The sequence below is a fragment of the Bufo gargarizans genome, chromosome 2 (genome assembly GCF_014858855.1).
Source record: "Bufo gargarizans isolate SCDJY-AF-19 chromosome 2, ASM1485885v1, whole genome shotgun sequence".
NCBI lineage: Eukaryota > Metazoa > Chordata > Amphibia > Anura > Bufonidae > Bufo > Bufo gargarizans.
Window position 1 is genome coordinate 676,429,617 of NC_058081.1, and position 15,845 is coordinate 676,445,461.

Below are 15,845 nucleotides of genomic sequence, written 5' to 3' on the forward strand. Positions count from 1 at the left end.
AAGTTAGAATATACTACGAACTGTGTACACGACTGCGCCCTGCTGCCTGGCAGTATCCGATCTGCGGCCCCCCCTCCCTCTATTGTATTATCATTGGTGGCCAGTGTGCGCCCCCCCCCCCCGTCCCCCCCTCCCTCTCTCAATTGTATTAATATCATTGGTGACCAGTGTGCGGCGTTCCCTCTCCCCCTCCCCGATCATTGGTGGCAGCGGAGAGTTTCGATCGGAGTCCCAGTTTAATCGCTGGGGCTCCGATCGGTAACCATGGCAACCAGGACGCTACTGCAGGTGCGGCAGCTGAGGGGTTAATTGTGCGGATCACAGCCCCCTGTAAGAGATCGGATGCTGCCAGGCAGCAGGGGGCAGTCATGTACACAATTCGTAGTATATTCTAACTTGAAGCATCCCCATCACCATGGGAACGCCTCTGTGTTAGAATATACTGTTGGATATGAGTTTTCACGATGTAACTCAAATCCGATTGTATATTCTAACATAGAGGCGTTCCTACGGTGATGGGGACGCTTCAAGTTAAAATATACCATCAGATTGGAGAAAACTCTGATCCGATGGTATAACAGGGACTCCTGACTTTACATTGAAAGTCAATGGGGGACGGATCCGTTTGCAATTGCACCATATTGTGTCAACGTCAAACGGATCCGTCCCCATTGACTTGCATTGTAAGTCAGGACGGATCCGTTTGGCTCCGCACGGCCAGGCGGACACCAAAACGACTTTTTCCTTCATGTCCGTGGATCCTCCAAAAATCAAGGAAGACCCACGGAAGGAAAAACGGACACGGATCACGGAACTACGGAATCAGTTTTTGCGGACCGCAGCAGGTGTTCTAAATAACTACAGCCATTTTGGCACAAATCTTTAATTGCGGCCTAGTGTGGGTCAGGGCGTGTGAGATACACCCTTTATATACAGGGGTTTTATTCTTTTATGAATAAAACAACTTTTTTTGTGCAAAATACAAATTTTTTCAGACCTTGCAGCATCAAGATGTTTGAAATTCCAGGGTTATATACTGCTTTCATATTCAGTTATTAAACAAACACCCATTTGGGCAAAAAAATAATATTTGCAGCCTTTGCTGAAGATGTCATTGTGAGATACACCCTTTATATATTTGGGTTATATTCAGATATTTGAAATACAGCACAAATCTTTAATTGCGGCCTATTGTGGGTCAGGGCATGTGAGATACACCCTGTATATACAGGGCTTATATTCTTCTATTAATAAAACACCCTTTTTTGGGCCTTATCCAATAAAAACTTAGCATATATTTGTGTGGCTTTTTGCATATTTTCCCTATTCTTCTCCGTCTTGTTTGTGTGGAAGGATTCTGTCGCCAACACTACCTGTTTTTCTAGATTTTTCAGTTTTTTTCCATATTCCCTTCTAAGGTTCGTGATATTGCTAACCATCAATCCCCTCATGTATGCCTTAAAGGTATCCCATACCACTTGAATTTTTGCTGAACCATAATTAATATCCCAGAATCGGCCTATTTCATTTCGAATTATTTCATGTGTCTTTATAACTGATAGCCAATAAGGGTTTAGTCTAAAGGAAGGTTTTGGTGTATATCTTTCCTGAGATAAGCATAATTCAAGTAATAGCGGAGAATGGTCAGATATTGACCTTGTTTCATATTTCATTCGCTTTATCAGTTTCACATATTTACTATTTATCAGTACAAGATCTATTCTGGACAACGATTTACCTGCTTTGCTAAAGCATGAAAAAACCCTTTTCCCCTGTCCCAGATGTTCCCAAGCGTCCTCAAATCCAGCCTCCAGGCAAAACCGTGCGAGGGGAGACCCCTGGACCGGACAGTCTCTCCCGGCACTCATAGAAACCCTGTCACGTAAAGGATCGATTACACAGTTAAAATCGCCAATAATCAATGTTGGACATTCTGGCCATTTATCCATGAATAATAGAAGAGAATTAAGAACCGAAAAGGAAAATGGCGGTGGGATATAGACAAAGGCCAAAATACATAGCTTTCCCCCTAACCTACAGTATAAAAAAATAAATCTCCCCTGTTGGTCGACAGAGGATGCCTCACAAACGAAGTCGATAAGTCTATGTATCAACACCGTAACACCTTTCGAATAATTGGAGAGGGTAGAATGATACGTATGCGCAGCCCATCCCCTGTCGACCACTCTAGTGGTCTCCTCAGTAAGGTGGGTCTCTAACAGACATACTATTGCTGGTAGATGGGCCTGAGTTAGGTCAAGAACCGCTTGTCTCTTACCTCTTTCTCCCTTTTTTTTTAAAGGGCAAAAATATTTCACAGAGTCTGGGCGACCTGGTAAACTCCTCTCTAGAGTAATCTCCAATCAACAACCTAAAAAACATATAGACAAGGTTCGAGTGAGGGATGGTAGGATAGTCACTAGACAGGGCCCGGTGGAGAAGGCCTTTCTTGATTATTTTCTTGATCTGTATAAGGCTGATTCTAATATTACAGATGATAAGATAGATCTCTATCTAGATAGGATCAACTTTTCAACTATTTCTGAGACGCAAAAGAAAGCACTAGAATTGGAGGTCTCAATTCAGGAACTTGAGGGAGCCATTAAACTATGTTCAGCCAATTCTACTCCGGGTTCAGACGGGCTTCCATATGAATTTTATAGTAAATACGGGGACTGTATCTTTCCTAGATTATTGGAGGTCTTTGCTGAATCAATGGAGGATGGGATGCTGCCGGATTCAATGATGGAGGCCACAATAATACTAATTCCAAAAAAAGGCAAGGACCCTTTAGATTTAGAATCTTATAGACCAATTTCACTGCTCAATGCAGATGTAAAGCTTTTTGCGAGGGTCCTTGCTACAAGGCTTTCTAGGGTCATCTCCTCCATTATCCATCCAGATCAGAGCGGTTTTATTCAAAACAAGGGTACACATCATAATTTACAGTGGCTCTTTTCTAATATCCAGGCCCCTGGGGGGACCGCCCGCTCCATCCTGTCATTGGATGCCTCTAAGGCCTTTGACAGGGTGGAGTGGCGTTTCCTCTGGAAGGTTCTTGCTAGGATGGGCTTTGGAGAGAGGTTTATACGCACTCTTAAGTTATTGTATAGATCCCCAAGGGCTAAATTGAGTCTTAATGGAATTCTGAGTAGTAGTATCGATTTAAACAGAGGCACCCGTCAGGGTTGCCCACTATCTCCCTTATTATTCGATATGTATATCGAACCCCTTGCGATGGCCATCAGGCAGGACGATCAGGTTAAAGGATTTGGTACGCTAGGAATACAAGACCGTATCTCATTATATGCAGATGATGTTCTGTTTTTTATAGATCATACGGAAACTACTCTCCCTAGGGTTATTCAAATGGTTAAAGTATTTGGTGAGGTGTCTGGTCTTCTTATAAACTGGGCCAAGACCAGTCTGCTCCCAATAGACCCCCTGCCACAGAAAGAGGTTCCTGTTACACAGTTGGATATTGTTGATACTTTTCAATACTTGGGTTTGACTATATCGCCTCGGGTCGAAAATTTTTTAGAACTTAATTTGATCCCCATAATGGTAAAGATTAGAGCTAAAATAGGAATCTGGCTGAAACTTCCCCTATCTAGAGCTGATCGAGTTTCACTGGTAAAAATGGTGATATTACCACAATTTCTTTATGTGCTCAGGAATACACCTATTTGGATACAAGACAAACATTTTAAACTTATGGAAAGAATAATTAATGATTTAATATGGGGAAGAAAGCGAGTTCGAATTAAGTTGGAATATTTGTATAAATCAGTGGAGTGCGGGGGTTTAAATCTCCCCTACTTTAAGGGGTATTTTATTGCAGCCCAGTTATTGATGTGCTATGAATCAGAGAACAGCGCACTGCTGGGGAAGTTGGTAACCAGTCACGCTCACAATAATATTTTTACCTTGTTGGAATCCGGCCTATTGAAGAGTTACGAGCAAGGCTATAAAGAGACTATAAAACTACTCCTCAAGGTGTGGGCTACAACTAGGACATGGTTGAAGGTTAAGGGTTCACTTACATTTACGCCTCTTTGGCATAATGTGTATTTACAAAGGCTGGATGAAATTGCAGCTGACACATTTTGGCAGAAGAATAAAATTTTATATATTTCACAGGTAGTTAAAGATAGAGAAATTAAACCCTTTATAGAAATGACACATAATATAAAAAATCTTTCATGGTTTAGGTATTTTCAATTGCGATCTGTATTATCTAGTTTGGATGATAAACGGTTGTTGGATATAGATAATTCATCTTTTCTGAATGATTGGGTAGGGGGTACACTTTCTAGAATAAAAATTTCATATATATATAAGTTATTACTTAAGGTACGGTTTAGTGATATACACTCACCAGGACAAAAAGCGTGGGATGTGGATTGTCCGAATTTACAAATAGAAGGGTGGGAGAATATTTTTGGGAATTTATCTTTATTATCCCAGAACTTTAACCATGTTCTAATACAATTCTATATTTGCCACAGATTATATATTACTCCCCTATGGATGAATAAATGCGGGTTAAGAGACACGTCCAACTGTCCCAAATGTGACACTGTAGGAGCAGACTTTCTCCATATGATATGGACCTGTCCAGAACTTATAAATTACTGGAATAGTATCAATAATTGTATTATGTATAAACTAAAAATTCGAATTCCTTTTGAACCACAAGTATTTGTTCTTAATGATCTTTCCAAACTAAAAAATCACAAGTATCAAAAGATCTTCCTGAGTAGAATACTGATGTTGGCTAGAGTTTTGATCAGTCGGACCTGGTTTGCCCGATCCACTCCAGACATAAATACATGGATAAATTTAATTGATAAGGTAAAGAACTACGAGAAAATTATATATAGACGGAGAGAAATTGAATACCAATGGAGTAGGATATGGGGTGGTTGGAGGTCTGATTAGCTGAGGTCAAGTTGTTTTATATATAGGGGTCCTACTTTGACGCACCACAAATCGGGGGGGAGGGAGGGGATGGTTTTTCTAAATGTTATGAAAAGACGAGTTGAATATATTTATATTTATATATAATTAGTTGGGTCACTAAGAATTGAGAGATTGTAAAAACTTTTTATTGCAAATGTTTTGTAGTTTTCCCAATAAATTTTTTTTTAAAGCAAAAAAAAAAATAAAAAATAAAAAAATAAAACACCCTTTTTTGGTCAAAATACACAATTGTTGCGCCCTTGCAGCATCAGGACGTTTGAAATTCCAGGGTTATATAAAAATATTATTTGGCAGTCTTTGCTGCAGATGTCATTGTGAGATACACCCTTTATATATTTGGGTTATATTCAGATATTTGAAATACAGCCATTTAGTAGTGCACAAATCTTTAATTGCGGCCTAGTGTGGGTCAGGGCATGTGAGATACACCCTGTATATACAGGGCTTAAATTCTTCTATTAATAAAACACCCTTTTTTGGGCAAAATACACAGTTGTTGTGTGGTTCAGGGCGTGTGAGAAACACAGTTTAAGGCCTCGTGCACACGACCGTTGTGTGCATCCGTGGCCGTTGTGCCGTTTTCCGTTTTTTTCGTGGAAAAATCGCCGAGACCGTGATCCGTGTATCCTGTCCGTCAAAAAAATATGACCTGTCCTATTTTTTTGACGGACAACGGTTCACGGACCCATTCAAGTCAATGGGTCCGTGAAAGAACACGGATGCACACAAGATTGGCATCCGTGTCCGTGATCCGTCTGCATAAAAGCTTTTTCAGATCTAAGTTTTCACTTTGTGAAACTCATATCCGACAGTATATTCTAACACAGAGGCGTTCCCATGGTGATGGGGACGCTTCTAGTTAGAATACACTACAAACTGTGTACATGACTGCCCCCTGCTGCCTGGCAGCACCCGATCTCTTACAGGGGGCCGTGATCAGCACAATTAACCTCTTCAGGTGTGGCACTTGAAGGGGTTAATTGTACTATCATATCCCCCTGTAAGAGATCAGGGCTGCCAGGCAGCAGGGGGCAGACCCCCCCCTCCCCAGTTTGAATATCATTGGTGGCCAGTGCGCCCCCCCCCAGCCCCCCCCTCCTCCCTCCCTCTATTGTAATATTTTTTTGGTGGCACAGTGTGCGCCCCCGCCCCCCCTCCCTCCCTCTATTGTAATAATTCGTTGGTGGCACAGTGTGCACCCCCCATCGGCCCCCCCCCCTCCCTCTATAGCATTAACAACATTGGTGGCCAGTGTGCGGCCTCCCATCTCCCCCCCCCTCCCCGATCATTGGTGCAGCGGAGTTCCGATCAGAGTCCCAGTTTAATCGCTGGGGCTCCGATCGGTAACCATGGCAACCAGGACGCTACTGCAGTCCTGGTTGCCATGGTTACTTAGCAATAGTACAATAGTAGAAGATTCATACTTACCTGTTGGCAGCTGCGATGTTCGTGTCCGACCGGGAGCTCCACCTATTGGTAAGTGACAGGTCTGTGCGGCGCATTGCTAAATGAACTGTCACTTACCAGTAGGAGGAGCTCCCGGCCGGTCACAGACATCGCAGCAGCCAGCAGGTAAGTATGAATCTTCTACTATTGTACTATTGCTAAGTAACCATGGCAACCAGGGCTGCAGTAGCTTCCTGGTTGCCATGGTTACCGATCGGAGCCCCAGCGATTAAACTGGGACTCCGATCGGAACTCCGCTGCCACCAATGATCGGAGGAGGGGGGGAGATGGGAGGCCGCACACTGGGCACCAATGTTGTTAATGCTATAGAGGGAGGGGGGCCAATGGGGGGCGCACACTGTGCCACCAACGAATTATTACAATAGAGGGAGGAAGGGGGGGCCGATGGGGGGTTCACACTGTGCCACAAGCAAATTATTACAATAGAGGGAGGAAGGGGGGGCGCACACTGTGCCACCAACGAATTATTACAATAGAGGGAGGAAGGGGGGGCCGATGGGGGGCGCACACTGTGCCACCAACGAATTATTACAATAGAGGGAGGAAGGGGGGGAAGGGGGGGGCGCACACTGTGCCACCAACGAATTATTACAATAGAGGGAGGAAGGGGGGCCGATGGGGGGCGCACACTGTGCCACCAACGAATTATTACAATAGAGGGAGGAACGGGGGCGGGGGGGGCGCACACTGTGCCACCAACGAATTATTACAATAGAGGGAGGAAGGGGGGGGCGGGGGGGCACACTGTGCCACCAACGAATTATTACAATAGAGGGAGGAAGGGGGCGGGGGGGCACACTGTGCCACCAACAAATTATTACAATAGAGGGAGGAAGGGGGGGCGGGGGGGGGCACACTGTGCCACCAATGAATTATTACAATAGAGGGAGGAAGGGGGGGGCGGGGGGGCACACTGTGCCACCAACGAATTATTACAATAGAGGGAGGAAGGGGGCGGGGGGGCACACTGTGCCACCAACAAATTATTACAATAGAGGGAGGAAGGGGGGGCGGGGGGGGGCGGGGGGGGCACACTGTGCCACCAACTAATTATTACAATAGAGGGAGGAAGGGGGGGCGAGGGGGGGGGGGCGCACACTGTGCCACCAACAAATTATTACAATAGAGGGAGGAAGGGGGGGCGGGGGGGGCACACTGTGCCACCAACCTTTTATTGCAATAGAGGGAGGGAGGGGGGAGCGCACTGGCCACCAATGATATTCAAACTGGGGAGGGGGGGTCTGCCCCCTGCTGCCTGGCAGCCCTGATCTCTTACAGGGGGATATGATAGTACAATTAACCTTTTCAGGTGCGGCACCTGAGGGGTTAATTGTGCTGATCACGGCCCCCTGTAAGAGATCGGGTGCTGCCAGGCAGCAGGGGGCAGTCATGTACACAGTTTTTTTGTATATTCTAACTAGAAGCGTCCCCATCACCATGGGAACGCCTCTGTGTTAGAATATACTGTGTTAGAATATACTCATATCCGACAGTATATTCTAACATAGAGGCGTTCCCATGGTGATGGGGACGCTTCAAGTTAAAATATACCATCGGATTGGAGAAAACTCAGATCCGATGGTATAAAAGGGACTCCTGACTTTACATTGAAAGTCAATGGGGACTGATCCGTTTGAAATGGCACCATATTGTGTCAACGTCAAATGGATCCGTCCCCATTGACTTGCATTGTAATTCAGGACGGATCCGTTTGGCTCCGCACGGCCAGGCGGACACCAAAACGATTTCATGTCCGTGGATCCTCTAAAAATCAAGGAAGACCCACGGACGAAAAAACGGTCATGGATCACGGACCTACGGACCCCGTTTTTGCGGAACGGGAAAAAATACTGTCGCGTGCATGAGGCCTAAAGCGAACCTTTCACCTCATTTTCACTTTATAAACTTGCAACAGTACCTTATAGATTATCTTCAGTGTGTTCTTATACATGTTAGTGCCGCTTTCCTGCGCTCTTTATTCTTGAAAAAATCGTCTTATAAAGTTCACATTTCCTGATCCAACAGTCACGCAACAAGTCAAGGGGGTAGCCCTTCCCTCACCTCTGGCTGTACCTCCCCTGCCCTAACCCCGCCTCTATGCTCTGTAATTGACAGCCGGCTCAGTCGCCGGGACCGCGCTTGTGAATCCTGCGCATGCGGCGTCCTCCTCATTCGCCGACAGGCAGGCATTGCGTACGACGCATGCGCGATTCTGTTACAGGATCGCGCTTGTGTCCACAAGAAAGACGGGATCGCGCGGCGAATGAGGAGGACGGCGCATGCGCAGGATTCACAAGCGCGGTCCCGGCGACTGAGCCGGCTGTCAATTACAGAGCATAGACTGTTGCGTGACTGTTGAAGCAGGAAATGTGAACTTTATAAGACGATTTTTTCAAGAATAAAGAGCGCAGGAAAGCGGCACTAACATGTATAAGAACACACTGAAGATAATCTATAAGGTACTGTTGCTAGTTTATAAAGTGAAAATGGGGTAAAAGTTTCGCTTTAAATACAGGGGTTATATTTAGTTTATTTGAAATACAGCCATTTTGGGCACAAATCTTTAATTGCGGCCTAGTGTGGGTCAGGGCGTGTGAGATATACCGTTTAAATACAGGGGTTCTATTCAGGTATTTGAAATACAGCCATTTTGGGCAAACAAATTTAATTGAGGCCTAGTCTGCTTCAGAGCGTGTGAGATACACCATGTACATACTGTCATTCTATTCTACTATTAGAATAGGGCAAGATCCTAAATTCGAGAAATATGAGGAGAGCGTCAAATAAGGGACGTGGCCTAGGTCGTGGTGCTGCTGGTGGAGCTCCTGTTGCAGAGAGAGGACATGGTCGATCTGTGCCAGCTACATGCACAAGTGAAACTCCTTCCTCAGGTGCGAGTAGGCAACAGAGCGTTCAGCGTTATTTAGTAGACCATAATGTGGCTCTACGAATGGTGAGGCCTGAACAAGTACAGGCGATAGTAGATTGGGTTGCTGACAGTGCCTCCAGTTCCTTCACATTGTCTCCTACCCAGTCTCCTGCTGAAAGATCAGAGTTGGCACTTGCAGCCCATGTCCATCAGTGTTTTACCTCACCCACTTGCAAATCAGCCAAGCAGTCTGAGCCCCAAGTCATGCAGCAGTCTCTTCTGCTTTTTGATGACTCTGCTAGCAGGGTTTCCCAGGGCCATCCACCTAGCCCTACCCCAGAAGTGGAAGAGTGCACCGATGCCCAACCACTTATCTTTTAAGATGAGTATATGGGAGGACCATTGCAGCACGTCTCGGATGATGACGAAACAGGTGCCAACTGCTGGGGCTTTCGGAAGTGTGCAGACCGACAAGGAGGGAAGGGGTGAAGACTGGGTGGAAGATGATGTGGAGGACGATGAGGTCCTCGACCCCACATGGAATCAAGATCATGTGAGCGACCTATGTAGTTCGGAGGAAGAAACTTTGGTCGCACAGAGCCACCAGCACAGTAGAAGAGGTAGCCGGGTGCAAAAGCGGAGCAGCCGTCCTCTGGACAGTATGCCTGCTACTGCCCACCGCAGCAAGGGACCGAGCACACCAAAGCCAGCTCCAAGGAGTTCCCTAGCGTGGCAGTTCTTTAGACAATGTGCTGACGACAAGACACGAGTGGTTTGCACTCTGTGCAATCGGAGCCTGAAGCGAGGCATAAACGTTCTCAACCTGAGTACAACCTGCATGACCAAGCATTTAAGTGCTAAGCACGAGCTGCAGTGGAGTAGACACCACAAAAACCAAGAAAGGTCTCTGGCTCCTCTTCTGCTGCAGTCTCGGCCTCTTCATCCACCTCTGGAGTGACAGTGCCACCTGCCACCCCGCAAACAGATGATCTGCCAGCAACAACAACACCTGGGTCACCAAAGATCTCCACAATGTCCCAAGGAAGCGTTCAGCTCTCCATCTCCCAAATGCTGGAGAGAAAGAGGAAGTACCCCCCTACCCACCCGCGATCCCTAGCCCTGAATGCCAGCATTTCTAAATTACTTGCCTTTGAAATGCTGTCATTCCGTCTTGTGGAGATGGATAGTTTTAAAGGCCTTATGGTGGTGGCTGTCCCACAAAACGTTGTGCCCAGCTGCCACTACTTTTCCAGGCGAGCCATCCCTTCCCTGCACAACCAAGTAGGGGACAAAATCAGGTGTGCACTGCGCAACGCCATCTGTGGCAAGGTACACCTCACTACTAGAGTTGAGCGGACACCTGGATGTTCGGGTTCGAGAAGTTCAGCCGAACTTCCCGGAAATGTTCGGGTTCGGGATCCAAACCTGATCCGAACTTCGTCCCGAACCCCATTGAAGTCAATGGGGACCCAAACTTTTCGGCACTAAAAAGGCTGTAAAACAGCCCAGGAAAGAGCTAGAAGGCTGCAAAAGGCAGCAACATGTAAGTAAATCCCCTGCAAACAAATGTGGATAGGGAAATGAATAAAAATAAAAATAAAATAAATAAAAATTAACCAATATCAATTGGAGATAGGTCCCATAGCAGAGAATCAGGCTTCATGTCAGCCACCACTGCAACAGTCCATTGGCATATATTTAGGCCCAGGCACCCAGGCAGAGGAGAGAGGTCCCGTAGCAGAGAATCTGGCTTCATGTCAGCAGAGAATCAGTCTGCATGTCATAGCAGAGAATCAGGCTTCACGTCAGCCACCACTGCAACAGTCCATTGTCATATATTTAGGCCCAGCACCCAGGCAGAGGAGAGAGGTCCTGTAACAGAGAATCTGGCTTCATGTCAGCAGAGAATCAGTCTGCATGTCATAGCAGAGAATCAGGCTTCACGTCACCCACCACTGTAACAGTCCATTGTCATATATTTAGGCCCAGGCACCCAGGCAGAGGAGAGAGGTCCCGTAACAGAGAATCTGGCTTCATGTCAGCAGAGAATCAGTCTGCATGTCATAGCAGAGAATCAGGCTTCACATCAACCAACATTGGAACAGTCCATTGGCATATATTTAAGCCCAGGCACCCAGGCAGAGGAGAGAGGTCCCGTAACAGAGAATCTGGCTTCATGTCAGCAGAGAATTAGTCTGCATGTCATAGCAGAGAATCAGGCTTCACGTCAGCCACCACTGCAACAGTCCATTGTCATATATTTAGGCCCAGCACCCAGGCAGAGGAGAGAGGTCCCGTAACAGAGAATCTGGCTTCATGTCAGCAGAGAATCAGTCTGCATGTCATAGCAGAGAATCAGGCTTCACGTCACCCACCACTGTAACAGTCCATTGTCATATATTTAGGCCCCGGCACCCAGACAGAGGAGATGTTCATTCAACTTTGGGTTGCCTCGCAATATAATGGTAAAATGAAAATAAAAAGAGGATTGAATGAGGAAGTGCCCTGGAGTACAATAATATATGGTTAAGGGGAGGTAGTTAATGTCTAATCTGCAAAAGGGATGGACAGGTCCTGTGGGATCCATGCCTGGTTCATTTTTATGAACGTCAGCTTGTCCACATTGGCTGTAGACAGACGGCTGCGTTTGTCTGTAATGACGCCTCCTGCCGCGCTGAGTACACGTTCAGACAAAACGCTGGCCGCCGGGCAGGCCAGCACCTCCAAGGCATAAAAGGCTAGCTCTGGCCACGTGGACAATTTAGAGACCCAGAAGTTGAATGGGGCTGAACCATCAGTCAGTACGTGGAGGGGTGTGCACATGTACTGTTCCACCATGTTAGTGAAATGTTGCCAACTGCTAACATGTTGTGTATCAGGTGGTGGTGCAGTTAGCTGTGGCGTGTTGACAAAACTTTTCCACATCTCTGCCATGCTAAACCTGCCCTCAGAGGAGCTGGCCATGACACAGCTGCCTTGGCGACCTCTTGCTCCTCCTCTGCCTTGGCCTTGGGCTTCCACTTGTTCCCCTATGACATTTGGGAATGATCTCAGTAGCGCGTCTACCAACGTGCACTTGTACTCGCGCATCTTCCTATCACGCTCCAGTGAAGGAAGTAAGGTGGGCACATTGTCTTTGTAGCGTGGATCAGCAGGGTGGCAACCCAGTAGTCCGCACAGGTTAAAATGTGGACAACTCTGCTGTTGTTGCGCAGGCACTGCAGCATGTAGTCGCTCATGTGTGCCAGGCTGCCCAGAGGTAAGGACAAGCTGTCCTCTGTGGGAGGCGTATCGTCATCGTCCTGCCTATCCCCCAGTCACGCACCAGTGATGGGCCCGAGCTGCGTTGGGTGCCACCCCGCTGTGACCATGCTTCATCCTCATCGTCCTCCACCTCCTCCTCATCCTCGTCCTCCTCGTCCTCCAGTAGTGGGCCCTGGCTGGCCACATTTGTACCTGGCCTCTGCTGTTGCAAAAAACCTCCCTCTGAGTCACTTCGAAGAGACTGGCCTGAAAGTGCTAAAAATGACCCCTCTTCCTCCTCCTCCTGGGCCACCTCCTCTTCCATCATCGCCCTAAGTGTTTTCTCAAGGAGACATAGAAGTGGTATTGTAACGCTGATAACGGCGTCATCGCCACTGGCCATGTTGGTGGAGTACTCGAAACAGCGCAACAGGGCACACAGGTCTCGCATGGAGGCCCAGTCATTGGTGGTGAAGTGGTGCTGTTCCGTAGTGCGACAGACCCGTGCGTGCTGCAGCTGAAACTCCACTATGGCCTGCTGCTGCTCGCACAGTCTGTCCAGCATGTGCAAGGTGGAGTTCCACCTGGTGGGCACGCCGCATATGAGGCGGTGAGCGGGAAGGCCGAAGTTACGCTGTAGCGCAGACAGACGAGCAGCGGCAGGATGTGAACGCCGGAAGCGCGAACAGACGGCCCGCACTTTATGCAGCAGCTCTGACATGTTGGGGTAGTTGTGAATGAACTTCTGCACCACCAAATTCAGCACATGCGCCAAGCAAGGGATGTGCGTCAAACCGGCTAGTCCCAGAGCTGCAACGAGATTTTGCCCCTTAATCACACACCACCAGGTCGGGCTTGAGGCTCACCGGCAGCAACCACTCGTCGGTCTGTTGTTCTATACCCCGCCACAACTCCTGTGCGGTGTGGGGCCTGTCCCCCAAACATATGAGTTTCAGAATGGCCTGCTGACGTTTACCCCGGGCTGTGCTGAAGTTGGTGGTGAAGGTGTGTGGCTGACAAGATGAGCAGGTGGAAGAAGAGGAGGAGGAAGCCGAGTAGTAGGAGGAGGCAACAGGAGGCAAAGAATGTTGCCCTGCGATCCTTGGCGGCGGAAGGACGTGCGCCAAACAGCTCTCCGCCTGGGGCCCAGCTGCCACTGCATTTACCCAGTATGCAGTTAGGGAGATATAGCGTCCCTGGCCGTGCTTACTGGTCTACGTATCTGTGGTCAGGTGGACCTTGCCACAGATGGCGTTGCGCAGTGCACACTTGATTTTATCGGATACTTGGTTGTGCAGGGAAGGCACGGCTCTCTTGGAGAAGTAGTGCCGGCTGGAAACAACATACTGTGAGACAGCAAGCGACATGAGCTGTTTAAAGCTGTCTGTGTCTACCAGCCTAAATGACAGCATTTCATAGGCCAGTAGTTTAGAAATGCTGGCATTCAGGGCCAGGGATCGAGGGTGGCTAGGTGGGAATTTACACTTTCCCTCAAATGTTTGTGAGATGGAGAGCTGAACGCTGCCGTGTGGCATGGTTGAGATGCTTGGTGATGGAGGTGGTGGTGGTGTTGGTGGTACATCCCCTGTTTGCTGGGCGGCAGGTGCCAACGTTCCTCCAGAGGCGGAGGAAGAGGCCAAGGCGGCAGCAGCAGAAGAGGCCGAGACGGCAGCAGCAGAAGAGGTAGCAGGGGGAGCCTGTGTGACTTCCTTGTTTTTAAGGTGTTTACTCCACTGCAGTTCATGCTTTGCATGCAGGTGCCTGGTCATGCAGGTTGTGCTAAGGTTCAGAACGTTAATGCATCGCTTCAGGCTCTGATGGCACAGCGTGCAAACCACTCGGGTCTTGTCGTCAGCACATTGTTTGAAGAAGTGCCATGCCAGGGAACTCCTTGAAGCTGCCTTTGGGGTGCTCGGTCCCAGATGGCGGTGGTCAGTAGCAGGCGGAGTCACTTGGCGGCAGGTGTTCTGCTTTTGCCCACTGCTCCCTCTTTTGCTACGCTGTTGCCTCGGTCTCACCACTGCCTCTTCCTCTGAACTGTGAAAGTCAGTGGCACGACCTTCATTCCATGTGGGGTCTAGGACCTCATCGTCCCCTGCATCGTCTTCCACCCAGTCTTGATCCCTGACCTCCTGTTCACACTGCAGAAAGACGCAGCAGTTGGCACCTGTGTTTCGTCATCATCAGAGACATGCTGAGGTGGTATTCCCATGTCTTCATCATCAGGAAACATAAGTGGTTGTGCGTCAGTGCATTCTATGTCTTCCACCGCTGGGGAAGGGCTAGGTGGATGCCCTTGGGAAACCCTGCCAGCGGAGTCTTCAAACAGCATAAGAGACTGCTGCATAACTTGAGGCTCAGACAGTTTCCCTGTATGCATGGGGGTGATGTGACAGACTGATGGGCTTGGTTTTCAGGCGCCATCTGTGCGCTTTCTGCAGAAGACTGGGTGGGAGATAATGTGAACGTGCTGGATCCACTGTCGGCCACCCAATTGACTAATGCCTGTACCTGCTCAGGCCTTACCATCCTTAGAACGGCATTGGGCCCCACCAAATTCGCTGTAAATTATGGCGGCTACTGGGACCTGAGGTAGTTGGTACACTAGGACGTGTGGCTGTGGCAGAAAGGCCACGTCCTCTCCCAGCACCAGAGGGTCCACTAACACCACCACGACCATGTCCGCGTCCTTTACTAGATGTTTTCCTCATTGTTATCGTTCACCACAACAACAAAAATATTATTTGACCCAATGTATTGAATTCAAATTCAGGCCTTTTTTTTAAAGACAACTAACACTATCTGGCTATCTATTTAGGTACCGTATTACACTAATACAGGCACAGCAGTAACCACAGATTTAGCTGACTGAGGCCTATTATTTAGGCGCTGGGTGACAGGTATAGGTTTACTGACAGAATTAGACTTGGAAATGCATAGTAGCGTGTGTGTGAAGTTATTCAAAATGACCATATGTGCACCTTGAATCTGATATACCCTTTCAGGCATAGATTTAAAATAGCACTAATACAGCAGAAACCACTAAATTAGGAAATTGCTAAATTGGGAATTGTATTTTAACCCAGAACATAAACTGTGCTTTGACGGACACTAAATAACTTGACCAGCCACAGCAGTAGCGACAGATTTAGCTGGATATAAATTTGAGGCCTAGTATTTAGGCGCTGGGTGACAGGTATAGGTTTACTGACAGAATTAGACTGGGATATGCACAGTAGCGTGTGTGTGAAGTTATTGAGAATGACCCTATGTGCACCTTGAA